The sequence below is a fragment of the Zootoca vivipara genome, chromosome 4 (assembly GCF_965207765.1).
Source record: "Zootoca vivipara chromosome 4, rZooViv2.hap1.1, whole genome shotgun sequence".
Classification (NCBI taxonomy): Eukaryota; Metazoa; Chordata; class Lepidosauria; order Squamata; family Lacertidae; genus Zootoca; species Zootoca vivipara.
In genome coordinates this window covers 77,805,980-77,819,566 of record NC_142587.1, presented here as the reverse complement: position 1 = coordinate 77,819,566, position 13,587 = coordinate 77,805,980, and the positions used below count along the sequence as shown (strand labels likewise).

The 13,587-nt window shown below is 42.7% G+C and overlaps 1 protein-coding gene across 1 annotated transcript in view; it reads left to right on the top strand.

Annotated features, from left to right (window-relative positions):
* Window positions 1–13,587, top strand: part of FRY (FRY microtubule binding protein) — a 194,176-nt gene that overhangs the window by 15,561 nt on the left and 165,028 nt on the right. Inside the window, exon 2 of the mRNA XM_060273790.2 lies at window positions 2,073–2,261. The gene's annotated coding sequence lies outside the window, so the exon portion shown is untranslated. The remainder of the gene's footprint in view (window positions 1–2,072; window positions 2,262–13,587) is intronic.

Genomic DNA, 13,587 nt, shown 5'->3' with positions numbered 1-13,587 from the left:
AACCGCCAACCGCCGCTCCGAAGCCCCGTCTCATGCTGGAGGTGCGCTGCGAGGCGGTGGGGGAGAGAAGCGCTCCTCCCCCCCCCCGCCTTGCCACGCACCGCCGGTATGGGACAGCGCTTCCTTGGCGAAGGCAAGCAGGCGAGCTGTCTGCCTGCTTGCCGTAGCCGAGGAAGTCGAAGCAGCAGCGGGCAATTCGGCTGGGGGACTGGCTTGGCGGCGGCAGGAAAAAGGGGAGGAATTCGGTCTTCGGCTTCTCCCTCCCCCCACCCAACAGAGCCGGCAACCCGTGCTTTCTGTCGGCGGTGGGGGGGAGAGGAAGGAAGGAGGAGAAAGCAGCCCTTTCTCCTCCTCGGTTCCTGTCCCCCTGCCGCCGACAGCAAGGACAGGTCCCAGGGTTCGGAGAAGCGCTGCGCAAGCGCTTCTCCGAACCCCGGGATGTTCTAGTGCCCGTTATTGAACGGGCTGAAATACACTAGTATGTGTATAAAATGATAACACGTAAGTTAAGCACTCAGAAACACAGGAAGCTGCCTTATGCTAAGTCAGACCCTCGGTCCATCTAACTTAGTGTTGTTGACACTGCCAGAGGCTCTCCAGGTTTTCAGAAGTTTTTTCCAGTCCTACCTGGAGCTGCGGGGGGTTGAACCCGGGACCTTTTGCATGCAAGGCAGATGCTCTACCATAAGACTCTTCTGGTACTGCTTGCTCCCTGAGGCCTCCCCGGGTTCTTGTCTTTTGTTGTCCATTAGTTTATTGCAGTACTCCCCCCCCCCCCGAAAAGTAGGTGCTGGAACTCAACATGAAATTGTTACAGTAAGTTGCCGGGTGACTTGGGACAGCCCTGGACGAACAGATGCCGGTTTGACAACAGTCACATTCACCATCCATGGAGGTGCTAAAAACTACGGCAAGCTTGTCTCCCTAGCTGGTTTGGGGGTTGCCCCTGCCACCCTCATTCTGTTAGATTCAGGAGGATGGCTAAGGCATTTTGGAAGGATCCTTGTGCAAACTCATGTGCTTGCAACGGTAGAGCTTAAAGCCCTCCACTGCTGCTACACGGGAGGCGGATTGAAGAAGAATTGTTCCTGCCCCATAGCTTGACCAATTGCAGCTAGGAGCAGCTAGGAGCTAGGTGGAGTCATAGATCTGGGGGGGGGGGAGTGTAGACTCGCATACGCTGGCCAGCTTCCATATTGACTTGAAAATGTTTGTTTTGGGCTTCTTAGAAGTATGTAAAGTCAAGAAGTGGGTGGAGGAGTGCTGGCCCATGCTCCTGTGTGCTTCAGCTGGGGGGGAGAGCACTGGTTTCTTGTAGCACAATAAAGGCAAGTGGGAAGCCATCTTTATAAAGTGTTTTATGTGTGTAAGTGGGGAGGAGTTGCCACAATGCCATTTTCTTTTTCTAGCATTCTTACGCTAATTGTGGGATGTAGGCTTTGCACTAGGTGTTAAAATTTTCTCCCCGCCCTTAAGGTGTGAAGGGGTCTAAGAAAGGAGGTAGAAAGGAAGGAGCTAAAAGGAATTATTGGACAGCTGGCTACTCGTTCCCATGCCCATCTATTTGTGTTCTGGGAGGAATGGATACTTTTTGACCCTTGGGATATAATTTTGATATCTGATCAAACTGAACACAGCAGTCAAGTACCTTATCTATTATTTACATCAAATGGAAGAGAGTGACGTTTGCTATTGCTAATGGCAATGGACCCTGTGAAATGCCTCCGTGCGGTCTAATAAAAAAAAAATAGTGCTGCAGTGCCACTTAGAAAGATGATGATGGAATTTATGGACAATGTTTTTGCTCCACAAGAAAAAGTAACCATTGTTTTCGAACTATGAAGTGCTGTAGAACTAAGCAACTTAATATAAAATCGGTTACTTTGTATGCAATGGTTTTGTTGTAAACCATAATCTGTGTTTAGAATACTTACAGACAATTATAGGGATTTATTGGTAAAGTGTGTGTCTGTTGGTTAAAGCTAAAGGATGACTAGCTTTGAGAGGTGGCAGTAATATATTATACAGTAGTGTGGATGACCTAAGTTCACGCATACTGTTATTTTCCCTAGGTGATTCAGATGGTTCACAAATGCAAAACAATACCTTTCGTCTCTAGGAAGCAAGCAAGGCAGCACCCATATCACAGGCAATTAACTTGGCTCTGCCTCTTCTACAAAACTATCTCACCCGTGTTTATGACAAGCATATCCCACCATTCATCTGATTAAAGAGACACCGAATGTGCTGATCAAGGCGAGGTAAGACTTAAACTTCTTGTTGTGGATTTATGATGTTTGTTTTTGCAATTTAAACATACTACTGGCTTATTGTATAATTTGCATTGGCATATCGTTCACATCTGACACAGAATAAGCTTTCTGGTTTAAACAGACATGCATTGTTACTTGGTTCTGAAATAAGCAAAAATCTGCCCTCATGGGGTTCTCCATCGGTCGGAGAATATAACAGAGGCCAACCAGAGAATTTTGAGAAGCAAAACCTTTTATTTTTACTGTTGCAACAGGGTCCTTCCCCTCACGCAGGAGAACAAGGAAGGAACCCAGAACAAAAGAGAACCTCCACTTTTATCAGTTTTCCCATCACCAAGAAACACCCCCAGCTGTGTGAGGACATTATAGAGCAGGCATGTCAAACTTGCGTCCCTCTAGATGTTTTGGCCTACAACTCCCATGATCCCTAGCTAGCAGGACCAGTGGTTGGGGAAGATTGGAATTGTAGTCCAAAACATCTGGAGGGCCGCAAGTTTGACATGCCTGTTATAGAGCATGGTCAGGTGTTTATTGAGAGAGGAGAGTGTGTGATACTATGCCTAAGTGGTTGTCACTCTAGTGCTACAGTCTATAGGGGGGGAAAAGCATTTGTTCTAAAGCAAATTATGTTTGGATTTACCGGTATATTGTCTGTTGTGGGCTGGGGGTGTACTCCCTGATTTCCATTATGTGTTCTTTGGCAGCTTTCACTAGCCTGCTGCCCTCCAGATGTTTTGGACCACAACTCACATCGATCCTGACCATTGGGCCTTCCTGACTGGGGCTGATGGGAGTTGTAGTCTAAAACATTTGGAGGGCATCAGGTTGGTGAAGGCTCAACTAGCTAATATCCAGAACAGATTTTATTGAAATAAAAAAATTCCTTCAGTAGCACCTTAAAGACCAACTAAGTTTTTATTTTGGTATGAGCTTTCGTGTGCATGCACTTCTTCAGACAGATTCAGGTATCTGAAGAAGTGTGCATGCACACGAAAGCTCATACCAAAATAAAAACTTAGTTGGTCTTTAAGGTGCTACTGAAGGAATTTTTTAATTTTACTTCGACCCAGACCAACACGGCTACCTACCTGTAACCAGATTTTATTGATTTATTTAGGTAGGCATTTATTTATTTCGGTAGGCCAAACAACATTGATGGGTGGGCAGGGTTGTAGACTTAACAACTGCCTGATGTTGCATGTGACATTTCCCCTTTCTCACATGGTTTGAAATCAAGCTGCAAAGCCCACACGGCTTTGCAGATGCTGATAACCAGCTGATCGCTGGGCTTGCAAAGGCTTTGCAAGAGCTGCCACGATGCATGGTGCTTCCAGAAACACCAGGCTTTGCAGACACTGCTGATTCCCTCTGTATGTATGTAAATGCACTGAGATAAGTACAATTCACTTTTTGTTCACCAAGCATCCCACTGGAATCAATTTACTGCTTCTGAGCTTAAAATATTTGGCAAGCGAATGGGTAGTGCCACAGGTTTCTTGAATTGTACCAGTAGAACTGAATAAACCCCCTAGAAATGAAAATAGCAATTCCATGACTTTTTGCTCATTTTGATCTCTTCCAAATTATTGGGTTTCATCGTTCCTTTCTATGGCTTTCTGTTTTGCTTTGTGCCACAGATGCCTATTTCCTATTTCTCGCTCCTTTGCCTAACATATTCTTAAAACACATTATGCGGGGGAGGGGGCAGATTCCAGGAAGCCGTGCACAGAGCAAAGCAAATATTAACTGCTTTTATGTTATATTTACAGAGCAATTTAGATGCAAGGTCCTGCGATATGGAAAGATAATGTGAAAAATAGGAATAGATTTCTTACTGATTAGTACTGGGTTATAAATTCCTAAACTTGTAGTATAATTCTCCAAACTGGATTGGCAACGTAATAAAAGGCTCTGCAATGTAAATAAAATCGGAAAATAAACCTGGTCAGACCATGTAACGTCACACCAAGCTTCATTTGTTCAAAATGAGAAGGGAAAAAAACATGCTCATCGAGATTTGAAGTGAACAAGTTAGGTTTGAATTTCTTGCTATGTTCATTATTGTGGATCACATCTTGTTGCTTTGGTCTGTATAATAAGCAGTATGAATATGAAGTGATGCTTTGTTACTTAGTATTCCTTAATGTGTAGACCATGTAAGTTAAATGACATTTTGGACATACTTTAACTAGGAACTTTGTCTTAATGGTCATGCTTTTGGCACCTCAACACTGCGATGTTTAAGTGACTCATGACTGAGGAGCTTTTCAAGGCAGTTATCAGTGCACTTATAAACATTTGTTTCATTTATAGATCTTCATTTGTGAAGTTTTTTCAGCTGTGAGGGTTTTGAAGCATCATCATTCACTTTCTTTGAACAGGGTACACTCATTAGCAAGCCAAAAGTTGTAATCTCATGTAACAATCTCCCTTCCCGTGGGGCGATTTCAAGACAACGTCAGACCATGGTTTGTTTAAACTAGCCATGGTTTATCGTTACATGCAAATGTGGCCAGTCACTCGATTATGAAGTTGCCGTAGAGCAATCTACCGGTACATAAAGCCTATTCTGGGATTTATATAGGACTAAACTACTCATTGCAATGCTAGATAACATTTGTACATTGTATTACAGTGGTACCTCGGTTTATGAACACAATTGGTTCCGGAAGTCTGTTCATAAACTGAAGTGTTCATAAACTGAAGCGAACTTTCCCATTGAAAGTAATGGAAAGTGGATTAATCTGTTCCAGACGGCTTAAACTGAAGCGTTCATAAACTGAAGCGAACTTTCCCATTGAAAGTAATGGAAAGTGGATTAATCCGTTCCAGATGGGTCCGCAGAGTACTTAAACTGAAGCGTTCATAAACTGAAGCATGGGTGTAATTGGTTCCAGAAGTCTGTTCATAAACTGAAGCGTTCATAAACTGAAGCAAACTTTCCCATTGAAAGTAATGGAAAAAGAATTAATCCGTTCCAGATGGGTCCGTGGCGTTCATAAACCGAAAATTCATAAACCGAGGTGTTCATAAACCGAGGTTCCACTGTACAGTATATATAATTCATTCGTATTGTTTAAAATATGGCATTTCACTAAATGCTTCACACTACATTAGCTTTTACAGTTCCATGCTATGTTTCTGGGTAGACCTGTTAGCAACTAGTGAAGCCTGGCAAACAACATAGCAAGTTATAAAGGTCTCCCCCTCCCCTTAATCAAAGCCATGATTTGCCTAAATGAATATGATTATTAACGGCAGCTTGTGAAACCATGCCAAATACAACTTTAAAAAGAGTGGTATATCTTTTGTTCTGTGAGGGAGCAGATCTGGCAGTGAACTGCACTCCTCTGCCAGTTGGAATGTAGCCTATTTGGAAACTGCCTGTCAAATCATGGAATGCTTGCTAAATGAGGATGCTACATGTGCTGACAGCTTCAAGGAACTAAGCAAGGAGCAGTTCCAGCAAGTTTAGTGTTTAATTTGTTTACGCTTTTTCTGTTGTATATACAAGAACCCCTGACTCCGGAGTTTCCATTGTGTTTCTGTTGCTGTCACAGCCAACTGATCAGATCAGCACATATACAGTACAGTACTATATTATGCAATGATACATTGGACAGTTCTTCCAATGAAGGAATGTAGGAAGTGGAGTCTCTCAAGGATCAGTATTGGGAGCTGTGCTCTTTTGAACTTTCTCATAAACAATCTGGAGCAGGGTTTCCCCAAACTTGGGTCACCAGCTGTTTTTGGTCTACAACTCCCATCATCCCTAGCTAGCAGGACCAGTGATCAGGGGTGATGGGAACTGTAGTCCAAAAACAGCTAGAGACCCAAGTTTGGGAAATCCTGATCTAGAGTAAGGGGGGGTGAGCATGGAGGTAGGCAAGTTTACTGATGATGCTAAATTGTTCGGGGTGGTTAAAAGCAAAAGGAACTGTGAAGAGCTCCAAGAAGACATTTCACACTGAGTGAGTGGCCAGTAAATTTATGTAAGCTGGGGGAAAATATATTTTTAAAAATCTTTATTTCATATCTGCGAGAAGTGAGGTTACAGGGAACCAGGCAGAGGGCCTTCTCAGCAGTGGTGCCCGCCTGTAGAATGCCCTCCCTTCAGATGTCAAGGAAATAAACAACTATCTGACTTTTAGAAGACATCTGAAGGCTGTCTTAGGGAAGTTTTTAATATTTGATGTTTTATTGTGTTTTTAATATTATTTTGGGAGCCGCCCAGAGTGGCGGGGGAAACCCAGTCAGATGGGTGTGGTATAAATATATTATTATTATTATTATTATTATTATTATTATTATTATTAATCATATCTGAACTGGTGGTAACTGGCCAGCAATGAGACCTTGGCTAATTTGGTGAAGAAATTGATCCAGTATACAGCAGCTGTTAAAGAGATGAATTTTGTCTTGAGGACCATTAAAAAAGGGATTGAAAATAAAGCCACCATTATATAATGTACTAGCTGACCCGGCCACGCGTTGCTGTGGGTCTTTCCTGTGATCCCCCCCCTGTCCCGATCTATTACGTATCTTGCCCCTCCTCCCTCCACCCCGGCTCATCCCTGTGTTTTGGTAGGATATCCTTTCATCTGTTGTCCTTGGGGAGTGTTGGCCCCTCCCCCATGTATCTCCATACCTTGGCCCCCACCCTTGGAGAAGGAACTGTTAGGTTCTGGGTTTTATTTCCCAGTATGCACTTCTGTCTGAGGCCTCTGTTGTCCCTGGGGAGTCTTGGCCCCTACCCCCGGTATCTTCCTACATTGGTCCCCAGCCTTGGAGAAGGAGCTGTCAGTTTCTGGGTTCCATTTCCCAGTATTTACTTTTGTTTGAGCCCTCTGTTGTCCCCTCCCCCCTGTATCTTCATACATTGCCCCCTGCGCACGGATCGTGAAGATTTCTGTATATTTAGATTAAGGATGGGGGGCGATGATGTGTCTGGGATGCAGAGAAATACTTAAAAAATCCCGAGGTGGGGTGAAATAGCGAAGGCGTATAGCCCAGTAGCAAGAGATAGGCCCAGACAGAAGGGGGGGGTCATATGGGCCACTTGGCGCGGGTCTCCGAATCTAAAGGGGGTCTCAGTCTGCATATTGACAATCAGTAAAATGAAAAAAGTAAGAAAAGGGTTAAAAGCAGGGCCACATTATCTTATCTACAGTTTTAGATTCCTTTTTGGATTGGTGTAGTTGTAGTTTTGGTGAAGGTAGTTTATCCTGGGGTTGTCCTGGGTAGAAATGGATGTTGGAGTGATGTGTAAATAAAAGGTGGGAGATGGGTATGAGATCTGAAAAGAATTTTAAATATTCTGAAGGTAAAAACTCATGTTGTTGGGGGTAGAGATGTGGCATCCTACCTTTATAGTCCTTTTTGGATTGCTGGAGTTGCAGTTTTGTTGAAGGTAGTTTATCCTGGGGTTGTTGTGGAACTGTTGAAGGTGTGAATGGATACTGGAGTTGTAAGTAATTAAGTTTAATTTTCTTTTTTGATTGTTGAATTGTTAGTTTTGTTGTTGGAAGTGTATTTCTACGTGGTTTGGATAGTGGATTTGGAGCCTTAGAGTACCCCTGGTTTTTTTTGAGTGGTGTGGTTCCCTTGGGGAGTTTTGAAATGAGTGTGTGTGGGGGGGTGTTATTGTGAGAGAGGATGGATCGGAGGGCGGTGTTGGAGATGTTAGGAGGAACTTGTAATGGAGAGGATAAATAAGAAAGAAATTGTTTTTGAGGGGTTTGAGGGGTGATTGTGAGAGGATAAAGGATTGGAGGACGGTGGTTATTAGGGTCAGAAAATGGAGGATAAGTTCGGCGGTCGTGGGGGGGGAGTATGAGTGTGAGAGGGGAGAGATCGGAGGAAGGATAAGAGGTAGCGGATCGTGGAGCGGATAAATAAGAAAGAAATTGTTTTTGAGGGGGTTGAGGGGTGATTGTGAGAGGATAAAGGATTGGAGGACGGTGGTTATTAGGGTCAGAAAATGGAGGATAAGTTCAGCGGTCGTGGGGGGGGAGTATGAGTGTGAGAGGGGAGAGATCGGAGGAAGGATAAGAGGCAGCGGCTCGGAGTGCAATGTTTGAGATGTTAGGATATTTACGAAGGAAAGTTTTTTTGAGGGCCTGTGGGGGTGCGTGATTTTGAGAGGGGAAAGGATCGCAGGACGATCAGTGGGAAGGTATCAGAGGACGCTGGTTATTAGGTTCGGAAAATGGCGGATATGTTCGGAGGACGGGGGGGGGAGTGTGAGAGGGGAAAGATCGGTAGAAGGATAAGAGGCAACAGATCAGAGCACGATGTTCGAGATGTTAGGATAATTACGAAGGGATGTGTTTTTGAGGGCCTGTGGGGGTGCGTGATTTTGAGAGGCTGAAGGATTGCAGGACGGTGAGTGGTTGTTAAGAGGGCTGCAAGATGGCGGATAGGGTCGGAGGGTGTAGGGGGGGCGGTTTGAGTGTGATAGGGGAAAGATCGGAGGAAGAATAAGAGGGAATGGATAGGTGAGAGGATAAGGGAGTGTGAAAGGGAAAGGTATACTCCTAGTAGATTTTTGGTCGTTGGTAGGATATTAAGATGGTGGCGTTGTGTGTCTCCGTTGAGGTCTTTGTGGGTGTGGCTTAGATTTCACAGGAAGGGAGGGGGTGTACTGTGGGAGGAATTCCACTTGAGGGCGCTGTTTGTGGGGGTGGAAAAGCGGGTCAAATCCTGTCAATGTGTTTGATTTGAGGTTTAGCATGGCCCCTACAACCTACTGGGAGTGACCTGGATCGCTGTGTCAAAATTTCAGGACGACCGGTCAAGCGGTTACGGAGAACATAGCGGCCGTAAATTTCAGGATTTTTACATTTTTATATATATAGATGGTGGGGCCACATTTGGAATATTGTGTACAGTTCTAGTCACCTCGCCTCAAAAAAGATATTGTACAGTTGGGAAAGGTTCAGGAATGGGCAACGAAAATGATCGAGGGGATGGAGAAACTCCCCTAATTAGGAAAGGTTACAGCCTTTTGGGTTTTTAGCTTAAAGAAAGGGCAAGTAAAAGGTGGCATGACAGAAGTGTCATGCACGGTGTTGGAGAGACTGGAAGAGAGAAAATGATTTTTCTCTGTCTCATAATACTAGAACCTGTAGGAATCCAATGAAACTGAATGTTGAAATATTCAGGACAGGCAAAAGAAAGTACTTATTCACAATGCACACATGGAATTCACTTCCACAAGAAGTAGTGATGGCCACCAACTTGGATGGCTTTGAAGGATGACAGGGCAAATTCATGAAAGAAAAGACAGTCCATGACCACTAACCCTTAAGCCCATGTTCAACCTCCACTGGCAGAAGCACTACGCTTCTGAATGCCAGTTGCTGGAAGGTGCAGGAGGGAAGCTACATTCCCATAAGCATTGGGTTGGTGACTGTGAGAACAGGATGCTAGACTACAGTAGATCAAAATAATTAACTCAAAACTCACAGACCTATTGTGAAGATAAAGTGAAATAAAAACGTAGCATTGGGTGAAGACTTCATTGTGCTTAGAGCAGGCCTATTTGAGTCATTGGAACTTAAGTTAATCATGACTGAATCAAGTGTCATTGATTTCAATATGTGCCATTCGCTTACAGTGTCCTATCTACACAGTAGACTTCTGCTTAGACAAACAGGAGTTACCATACTTTGCTTTCCCCTGCAAAATCCTACAGATCCTAAAATCTGCTCTGTAGGGATGGAGGATCTTTAAGAGCAGACAGCCAGGTGGGCTGTGGGGGACAGAAGAGAAAGGGTAAGTCCAGTTGTGACCATGGCTGTGACATTGGATTTCAGCCAGTTGATCAGGGGTCAGCAAACTTTTTCAGCCGGGGGCCGGTTCACTGTCCCTCAGACCTTGTGGGGGGCTGGACTATATTTTGGAAAAAAATATGAATGAATTCCTATGCCCCACAAATAACGCAGAGATGCATTTTAAATAAAAGGACACATTCTACTCATGTAAAAACATTCTGATTCCCAGACCATCCGTGGGCCGGATTTAGAAGGCAATTTGGCCGCATCCGGCCCCCGGGCCTTAGTTTGGGGACCCCTGCACTGGATCTACTCTAGTCATCAGGATTGCTGTAAAATTTTTGACTTAGTATTGTTGGGGTGGGGGGATAAAAATATGCAAAACTTGAACTGGTGGCTTACTTCTTTTTTCTTTTGTAAGAGCATCAGTAGAGTTATGTTAGCCAGTCACTATCATGTGTGGTTCAAATATGTAATTGAATAACTAAATCCAAGCTTAAATCCACTGCCTACAGGTATAATGAACAAAGTAATAGAATGAAGACACTAGGTGTTATTTCAATCTCAGAAAACCAAGTCTGAATGTTATTAAAGATTTTATGGAGGGTAATACTTTATTATATTGTGATCAGATACTGCTAAGATGAGACCACATGCTGCTTAATAATAATAATAATAATAATAATAATAATAATAATAATAATTGCATTAGGTATTCTATTGGCACACTAATTAGTATCTAAGAATCCATTAATGAAACAACTAGATTTTCCATTTCCCAACCTGTAAATGATTAATTGGTATTTTTTTTCTTAGCAGTAGGACAGATGGTCTAATCTCTTCACAGAAAAAAATGAGGAAAGAGGCCCTAGTATGGAAATGCCAAGTAAAGTATGGCAATGAATCAGTAATAATGTTGATAATAAACTGATGGTGATGAAGCGAAATGATTTTATTTTTTAAAAAGATGCTTCATCAGTGTTAGTTCAGGCCATACAAAATAAGATTATTATTATTATTATTATTATTATTATTATTATTATTATTATTATTTATACCCCACCCATCTGGCTGGGTTTCCCCCACCACTCTGGGCGGCTTCCAACAAATACCAAAATACATTAAAAAATCATAGATTAAAAACTTCCCTAAACAGAGCTGCCTTTAGGTGTTTTCTAAATGTCAGGTAGTTGTTTATCTCCTTAACCTCCAATGGGAAGGCGTTCCACAGGGCGGGCGCCACTACCGAAAAGGCCCTCTGCCTGGTTCCCTGTAGCTTTGCCTCTCGCAACGAGGGAACTGCCAGAAGGCCCTCGGCGCTGGATCTCAGTGTCCGGGCGAAACGATGGGGGTGGAGACGCTCCTTCAGGTATACAGGACCGAGGCCGTTTATATAATCTAGCACAGTACATTTGTTAGAATCATGGGGAAACTACGTGTTGACAATTTGCATATGTGATAAAATCAGGAAATTCTGCTGCACTCTTCATTTAACTTTTTGAAAAACAATAAAGAAACAAAAGATAGAGGCAAGCTGTGTGATACTAGATCTCAGAGTACTGTATAGAGAACAGTCATACTTATAATAATGTTTTGCTTTGGATTTTGCTTGATACAATTCCTAGATGAGGAATGCAAGGTTGGGATAGAAATGCAACAAACCAACCAACCAACCAACCAACAAACAAACAAACAAACAGAGAAAGCAGTCCTTGCAGATATTCACACTCTTGTTATGTATTTCTAATGTATATAGGACATAAGATCCCAGAGGACCCTCTTCAAGATATTCTGAATTATTTATAAGTAGGTATGTGTTGGGCAGAGATTTAGACATACAGGGTGAAATTAAATGCCATTAGCATAAATCATCAGGATTGTAAGATTGACCCAAAAGCACTGTAATCATCAGCCACCATTAATGCACCATAAAAAGGATGTCTGGAGGGGTTCTAAAAGCCCCCAGCCCCAGTTCAAATATATGGGGGGAGTAAAGGGCTGTAGTGTAAATTATCAATATTAGTGGTAGTTTTTTTATTTTGGGAACAAATTTTCTAGAGAGGTTGAATGGTGTAGTTATTTTTATGGGCTCTTTTGGGAGGAAGGCTGGGCTATAAATTTAATAAAAAAACAAAAAACAATTATTATTTTGGAAATCTACTTTCTGTAGCAATGCTTGTGATGAAAATAATCTGCAGTCATGTGGAAACATATCCCAAAGCATAGGTTGAAATACCAGTTTTCACTTACAAACAGCTCCAATGAAGCCCAAATGAGAAATGCCAGATTTAAAAGCAAACCCAAAGTCTTGAATATCTTTGTGTCTTAAAGACAAGTGGAATGTCATTGTGTGTGTTTGTTTGTGTGTGTGTGTAAGTGTAATTAGTAGTTTTTTGGTTGGGTAGAGTCTATATTGGCCAATAACTGACTGAATTCTATATATCATTATTATTTTCTTTGAAATCCACCAAATTTACAATAGGTGTCAAAACTGACAAATAATAATACTACTGAGAAAGGCAAAAATATAGGCAAGACTGTTGGGCCCCGGGAATTTGTACCACCTCCCCTCACCCCCACCCCTGTCAGAGCTGACAGTAAAAACAGCCAAAGAAAAGCTGATACATTTAAAACAAAACTAAACACTAAATAGACACTCATGGCAAAGACCCAGTTATCCAGCTAGGAAAACCTTTCACACAAAGGACTGATGTGTTCTTGTTTTTCCTCTGTACTTCAGCCTCCTATCTTAATTTCTAATATCAGGGGAATGGCTATAGCTTTGCTTGCGCACAAGGCCCCAGATTCAATCCTGGCAACTTCAGGCAGGTCTAGAAAAGTTCCTTCCATGAAACCCTGCAGAATTGCTGCTGCCAGTCACACCAGTCAGTAATCAATACTGAGCTACCCGGGCAATTTGAAATTGGTTTCCAATTTTCCTTTGGAGGACAATCATAAAGTAAGGCTGCTATTTGTCTGGAATTTCCCGACATGGCTCAACAACTTTTGTGTCTGGATTTTCACTTTTTGAAATAAGGCAACCCTGAGGCTTCACTGATTTTATTAATACCTCAGCCAATTTAATCAATAAACCCTTAGCAATTTAAGCCCTGACATTAATGGCTAAGCAAGGCTTTACAAAACCTTTTTGTTTATTTTTTTCTGGTACTGAAGAATACTCTCTGTTGTTGTTATTATTAGACAATAGTGTGTGTGTGTGTGTGTGTGTGTGTGTGTGTGTGTGTGTGAGAGAGAGAGAGAGAGAGAGAGAGAGAGAGAGAGAGAGAGAGAGAGAGAGAGATATTTCCATTGCCTGGACCAGCAGGGCATAGCTGATCTCCCATGGTAAACCTAAGGTTGTTGAGGGATATAATTTTGTGTTAAACTATGCTTCCCATGGGAGCATGGGTGTACCCAGCAAGGGGCAGGGGGGCAGGTGCCCTCCCCCCAGAAGCAAAAAAAATTTAAATGGTTATAAAGTGATGAAACGAAACAAAATTAGGTAGGGCGATGGCAAATAATCAGTTGTTTACCACACT